The following is a 7413-nucleotide window of genomic DNA, read 5'->3' as shown; positions in this document are numbered from 1 at the left end:
AGCTCTTAACCACTATGCCACCAGGGCTCCACTCATACAACTAGTGCTTTAAAACTAAAGGATGAGCCAATCTGCACACAAACACAAAGACACATGCAGTACACATAATGAACTTACCCAGTAAGTGGTAAAGCATGGCCTAGCAAGGATTTCTGAATAAAACGAAAACTAAAAGTTGCTGCCCAAACCTCTGTGACAGGTGTAATTCCTCTAAGGGATTAAGCCCGGCATCTGTTTAAGCCCTTAGTGGAAATATTTTGAGTTTACACTAACATGCTTTCAGGGTTGCTAAATAAACAGGAACTAAAGGTGCAAGACGCAAATATTTTTCCATTTAGAAAGATTTTTTAAAAAGTAAAGAGTAAGTTTTGAGCAATATTTAAAAAAGAGAACCTACTTGGTTTAGTGGAAAAGCAGGAAAAGGGAATTCCTGGTGGAGCGATTTCTTTGTTCTTAAAATTGACATATCATCCATCCTTTCATTCAAAAAAAAACCCCAAAAACCAAACCTGTTGCCCTCCAGTCAATTCCGACTCATAGGGACCCTAAAGGACAGAGTAGAACGGCCCCATAGGGTTTCCAAGGAGCAGCTGATGGATTTGAACTGCTTACCTTTTGGTTAGCAGCTGAGCTCTTAACCACTGTGCAACAAGGTCTCCATCCGTTCATTCATTCAGTAGTTAAACCAAACCCGTTGCAGTCGAGTCAATTCTGAATCACAGTGACCCTACAGAACTGCCCCATAAGGTTTCCTAGGCTATATGTAATCTTTACAAAAGCAGATTGCCACATCCTTCTCCCTTGAAGTGGCTGGTGGGTTCCAACCCCTAACCTTTCAGTTAGCACCCAATTGCTTAATAACTGCACTACCAGGGCTCCTTATACAGTAGTTAGTCCTGTTGTTTGTTCTTTCCTTCTCTTCAGCTGTTCACACTTCGAGCTTTCCTTTCCTCCCAGTAAAAAAAAAACCAGTTGCCATCGAGTCAGTTCCAACTCATGGCTACCCATGTGTGTCAGAGTAGAACTGTACTCCCTAGGGCTTTCAGTAGCTGATTTTTTGGAAGTAAATCCTCAAGTCTTTCTTCTGAGGTACCCCTACATAGACTTGAATGCCTAACCTTTCATTAATAAAGTTTTTTTTTTAAATAATTTTTATTGTGCTTTAAGTGAAAGTTTACAAATCAAGTCAGTCTTTCATACAAAAACCCATATACACCCCACTACACACTCCCAAATACTCTTCTCCTAATGAGTCAGCCTGCTCTGTCCCTCCACTCTCTTTTTTTGTGTCCATTTCACCAGCTTCTAACTCCCTCCACCCTCTCATCTCCCCTCCAGGCAGGAGATGCCAACACAGTCTCAAGTGTCCACCTCACCAGCATCCCTCTCCAACCCATTGTCCAGTCCACTCCATGTCTGAAGAGTTGGCTTTGGGAATGGTTCCTATCCTGGGCCAACAGAAGGTCTGGGGGCCATGACCACCGGGGTCCTTCTAGTCTCAGTCAGACCATTAAGTCTAATAGGCAAACTTCTTAACCGTTTACACCACCCAAGGACTCCTCTCCTTTCCTAAGGGATCTAAAATCATCATTGGGTGATGAATATTCTTACTTATAATTGTTGATCACTAGGGAAACACAAAAAGTTTTGATTACTTACAAACTGTGGTCTTGAACAAGTTATTTAAGTTCTCAAGGGCCAGTTATTTTCATTTCTGCAAGCTGTCTCATAATACTTCTTTTATGTGGTTCTTGGTAGTAGATACCCTACACAATCCTGCCAATGTGATTTCCCTTTAATGAAGTGGAACATAGTGGAGAAACACAGCAAATGTTTATTTGGGTATTTTGTTGTATTTTGCAAACTTGATATCAATAGACCAAATCTCTGTTTACTCTAAATATCCTTTAAATGCAAAAGGTCCAAGAAGAAACTATTCACCACCTATCAAAGCCTTTTTATCAGTGGTGCCATATTTTTCTCATTAATCAAGCTAAACATGTCTGTTGTCTGCTTTGTTGTTGTTGTTGTTGTTAGCTGCCCCTTGAGTTGGCTGTCTACTCACAGGGCCCCCATCTGACAATGGGATCAGACTCTTGTGCGCCATAGGGTTTTCACTGACTGATTTTTAGGAAGTAGATCACCAGGCCTTTCTTCCGAGTCTCAGTCTGGAAGCTCTGCTGAAACCTGTTCAGCATCATAGCAACATGCAAGCCTCCACTGACAGACAAGTGTGGCTGCACATAAGCTATGGAGCTCAGTTCTACTCCTTAACGCAGAGTTGCCACGAGTCAGAATTGACTTGATGGCAGACGGTTTGGTTTCTTTGATAAACTACCCTCATTTCTTTTCCCCTCATCACAAACTTGTATGTGGTGGTCTGTTTATATTTTACTGGAGGATTTGAGAAAGCTTACAAAAATGTGCACAGCAGGAGAAAAATACATTATTCCATGTTAAATAAAATAAAATTTTGAAGTGGAGCCAGAGTAACCCTCCTAAAATCTGGAGTGTTCAGCCAATTTTCGTGTTTGAAGTAGGCCCAATAAAATTCACCTGTAGCGATCTATCTATCTATCTGTACCTCTATATGCCTCTATGTGTAAATTAGTCAGGTCACTGAGTCGTGGATGGGCACTGGAGATGAGCAGTAAATTGCTGATATCTTTAGGTATTCAAAGACCTTCTAAAAGGTGACCCCATTGTTCCACTAAAACTTGGAGCATTCCAGAGGAAAACTGACATTTTATTTCAAAATAAACTTTGAAGTTGTTCAAGATAAAACTGAACATCTTTGAATATATGTTGAAATGGTGGAAGGACTGCAGGTATTTTGAAATAATTGGAAGCGTTCATGAAAATTGAGATTTGTGGGAAACCTACATCTCAGTTTCATAGAACTTAAAATATGTGATGAGGCTCAAAACAAATTAGCTGAGACTTAGAATGTTGGATTATTTTTCAAGAAAATGGAACAAATTTACTTCTCAATATGAAAAAGCAAGTGGACATTATTCTTGCCACACTCTTGTGTAATAACAATAATAATAAAATCATAGGGAACAGAGAACAATGTTTCAAATATTCACTTATGGATAGGCTGGCCAAATGTTCTGTTTTACCCTGGACGATCCAGGTTTACATCCGTTTTCCTAGTGTGATTGTTAGTAGTGCCCCCACTTGCTCTTACAAGTATCCTGGTTTAAATGATCAATTACATATTTATCCTTTGTTGTTGTTAGTTGCCCTCAAGTCGATTCCAACTCATGGACACCCCATGTGTGCAGAGTTGAATGGCTCCACAGGGTTTTTAAGGCTGTGACTTTTCAGAAGCAAATCACCAGGGTTTACTTCTCAGGTGCCTCTGGGTGGATTTGAACTGCCAACCTTTGGGTTAGTAGTCCTTCTATTAACCATTTGCCCTCCCCCCTCAGGGTTCACCCTTCCTATGCACAATTAGATGAACAACATTTTCTGTGTTGGCTAGTAAAATGCTTATTGGCCGTATTTATAAAAGCAAGAGTTCTCATGGAAACTATGTGCTCCAGTTGGAAACAAACCAACTCATTTTTTTAAATGGGTGCTAGTTCTAGGAGGTTTGGGGTCTTCCCAACATATAATGATAAAAATTCTGCTGGAATTTGGAAATTCCAGTGTCTGGTTAGAATTTTCATTTACTTCTTTCCGTTTGACAAACCACCTCTAAAATACCTCTGGGAAATGCTAGGATTTCTGGCAGGAACACAGGGCAGCTGGGAACATGAAGCCAAACAAAAGTCCACTTGAGGTAGGGATTAAGGGGAGTGTACTTATCGCACTGCAAGTTCCCTTGACAAGTCCTAGGGAGACCAATCTATTTAGAGGTCACAAACCAACTGTGAAGATTAATTAAACCAGCAGGTTAATTTTCCTGATTCAGTCCCCAATTTTCCACAAAAAGAAGTATTTCCAAGCCCTTATAACTTTATCTCTTTCCCATTCATGAGCTGTCTAGAAGAGCACTAGAAACTTCTCGGAGGTTCCATGGAGAGTTCTTATAGCCCTTTCAAGACCCAATTATCTCCTTCGAATTTTTTGTTGATACTATGCGTGTTCACTAATGAAGACATGCTGATTAAAGGACCAGTTCAGAATTTTTGTTATGAGTTATGGATTTTGACACCCATTATCTGTGATTCTGTATGTCTCAGCAGCTTGTGGATGACGTAAATCCTGCCAATATGAGTCAATGATAAAATCTTCTTATTTTTGTAATTTTATTTCTTGAAAATTTGCAGAACTTGAGGTAAAACATGAAGGCACCTGGCAATGACTGCACATGTATTTTATTCTAGTCTTCTTAGCTTTTTTATTATTTTTCATGAAACTTTTCAAAATATGGTACAATGCATTCTTCCTTACCAAAAGCAGTACTCGCAACTTAAATAAATAAAGCCAAGGGATTTTTTTTTTTTTAATCTCAGAAAAATTACCACTACTATGTATTCTTTATAGCAAAAACAGCACTAACAGCTAAAACGCAGAAAAAGCTGCCCCGGAACACTGCAGAGCTGCTCACAGAGGTGCATTCCACCTGCTACTCTTGGAAACAATGATTGGGCCCTCAGAGTGTATGCAGGGTAAGAATAACTTACGTAGTTGTTGTTGTTAGGTACTGTCGAGTCAGTTCCAACTCATAGCAACCCTGTGTACAACAGAAGGAAACACTGCTGGGTCCTATGCCATTCTCACAATTGTTGTTATGCTTGAGCACATTATTGCAGCCACTGTGTCAATCCATCTCTTTGAGGGTCTTCCTCTTTTTCACTGACCCTCCAATTTACCAAGCATGATGTCCTTCTCCTCCTGATAACATGTTCAAAGTATGTGAGACAAAGTCTCGCCATCCTTGCCTCTAAGAAGCATTCCAGCTAAACTTCTTCCAAGACAGACATGTTCGTTCTTTTGGCAGTCCATGGTATACCCAAAATTCTTCGCCAACACCATAATTCAAAGGCATCAATTCTTCTTCAGTCTTCCTTATTCATTGCCCAGCTTTCACATGCATATAATGTGATTGAAAATACCATGGCCTGAGTCAGCTGCATCTTAGTCTTCAAGGTGACATCTTTGCTTTTTAACATTTTAAAGGGGTCTTTTGCAGCAGATTTGCCAATGTAATATGTTATTTGATATCTTGACTGCTGCTTCCATGGGCATTGATTGTGGATCAAAGAAAAATAACTTACAGGAGTTCCAATCTCTTGCAAAGTACCTCTGCAATGCATTACCCCTTATTGAAAAGGCATTATTTACTGTTCAGAAGCTGGAAAAGAAAGGAACCAGTAATATCTGGAAACAGCAAATGGCATAAAGGAGAAAATGGCCCCTGTGACTGAATGAAGACTGGCAATAGCTTATTTTCACCCTAAGTACATTCTCGAGGGAACATAGTAACTGGGAAACTTAGTGAGGAGCCTTATCTCACAGAAATAAAGGCAAACCTGTCAAAGTTTAGAAAATTTGCACATCTGGGAGGCATCACCTAAGACAACGCTCAATCTATGCAAAAATGAGACTCCCATTTAAGATTTTTGAGTTTCAGGAATTTCAAAAGACTCCCAGCCTGTTTAACAAGTTTAACAGGCTAAACGTGTTAAAATCAGGCTTCCCCCTTTCCAAAGAACTCCAGAGGCAAAAAAAGAGCGGATGGGGTACCCTTGTCCCATGGGTCTTGAAAGGGATGGTCAGCCAATAGAGTCCAAGACTTCAATGGAATATTGCCAACTTGGAGAGAAACAATCCATGGCTCTTTAGACAACTGTGTCCAGAGATCTAGTTTGTGTCACCAGGTCCTCTCTGTGATTCTTACAGGAGATAACTGACTTGAAACTCCATTAGAAAACTATTAAAATAGACAATAAAGGTAGGATTTTTTTTTTTTAATTAAGGTTTCTAGCTAATTTAGGGAACACCACCCTCACCTTTATCTCAAGCTTTATATGCACAGTACTGAATGAGAGAATGTAAGTGATTATATGAGATGACAGGTAAGAACATTCTTTGTGAAGAAGTTATACAAATGGAGGGCAATGGTTAAAATGTCTGAATCTTTGGAGTGCTCAGCTCCAGGATAGTAGCAATGTTGAGAGCTCAATTGCAACAGACCAGCTGAAACCGGAGAGAGGTGAAGTTTATCATACTTCATAACAAGTAAGTGGGCGGGAGGTGGGGCAAGTGTTGTTGCAAGGCTAATGCATTCGCTTCTCTTTCTCAAGCTTGTTTTGGCAGTCAAGTGAGCCAGCCAACTTCTGGAAACAGCAAGGGGAACGGGGCTGGGTCAGGAGTAAATCCTTGTCTTGTTGACCTGACTTTTTATCCTCTTTGTACAGCAATTTCAAGTTGACTCAGGTTGTAATTGTCTTTTCTTACTTGGGTTCAACATTCATGTTTCTAAGACACTGATCTCCTTGTCCCTGAAGCCCAAGAGGCAAATGAAAAAAAAAAAAAAAGAGAGAAAAAAAAGAGAAAACTGAAGGTGAGAAGAAAGCTAGAAAGAAAAGAGAGCAAAACATGAAAGTGGAGATTATTATTGGACAAAGAGCTTAATTGTTCTGGGTTTCATTTTCTTTTTCTGTAACAGGAGGTAATGATAGTAAATACTTCTTCTGAAGAGTTTCCTCTTTTGTAACATGGGGTAATAATAGTAAATACCTTTTCAGAAAGTTGGGAGGATTCTACAGATAAATAAATATATATATATAAAGGATATTAAATATTATTGGTGGTCAAGAAATGTTACCTTTAATTATTATAATAAAAGACTAAAGAGAAGCAGAAGGAGTGTCAAAATTAACAAAAATAATTGTCACATTTGTACCAACCTATCTTTGGCCAAAGAGTGCTTCAAATTTTTTTTTAGTGAGAAACAAATCATAATTCTTGCCCTTGCTGAAATACATGGTACAGCAAACTGATCCTTGCCTCTGGTCACCATTCTTGGTTCCATGACCCAAGTATGCAGTGAATATATACAGCATTGCTTCCTCTAGACCACAATTCTGAACCTGTTATTCTTGTGTGTGTGGCCATAGTTCTTTTGTCATCCTTGGTTTACTTTTCAATAACAATGAAATGATTCATCAAATAACTCATGGATTTTTGCAATGGAAATAATTAGACAGTAGTCAGAGATGCCTCATGGGGTAGGACTCATCTCACTGAGAGTCACACCCTGAGTCCCAAGGGTTCTTTGGTGCCAAGGGTTGAACAGCTGCCACTTGGTGTTTCCGGATTCATCTGGTTTGCTTTTTGATGTTGCAAGAGGCAATAACTGAAAAAAGATGGGGATCCTAAAAGGCCTTAAGAGGCCCTTTTCAATTCTAGGTATTATGTTTGCAAAATTACGCTGGTCTCAGTGAGATCTGCTCCACC

Source organism: Elephas maximus, chromosome 2 (assembly GCF_024166365.1).
Source record: "Elephas maximus indicus isolate mEleMax1 chromosome 2, mEleMax1 primary haplotype, whole genome shotgun sequence".
Classification (NCBI taxonomy): Eukaryota; Metazoa; Chordata; class Mammalia; order Proboscidea; family Elephantidae; genus Elephas; species Elephas maximus.
Note: the sequence above shows the minus strand (reverse complement) of the source record.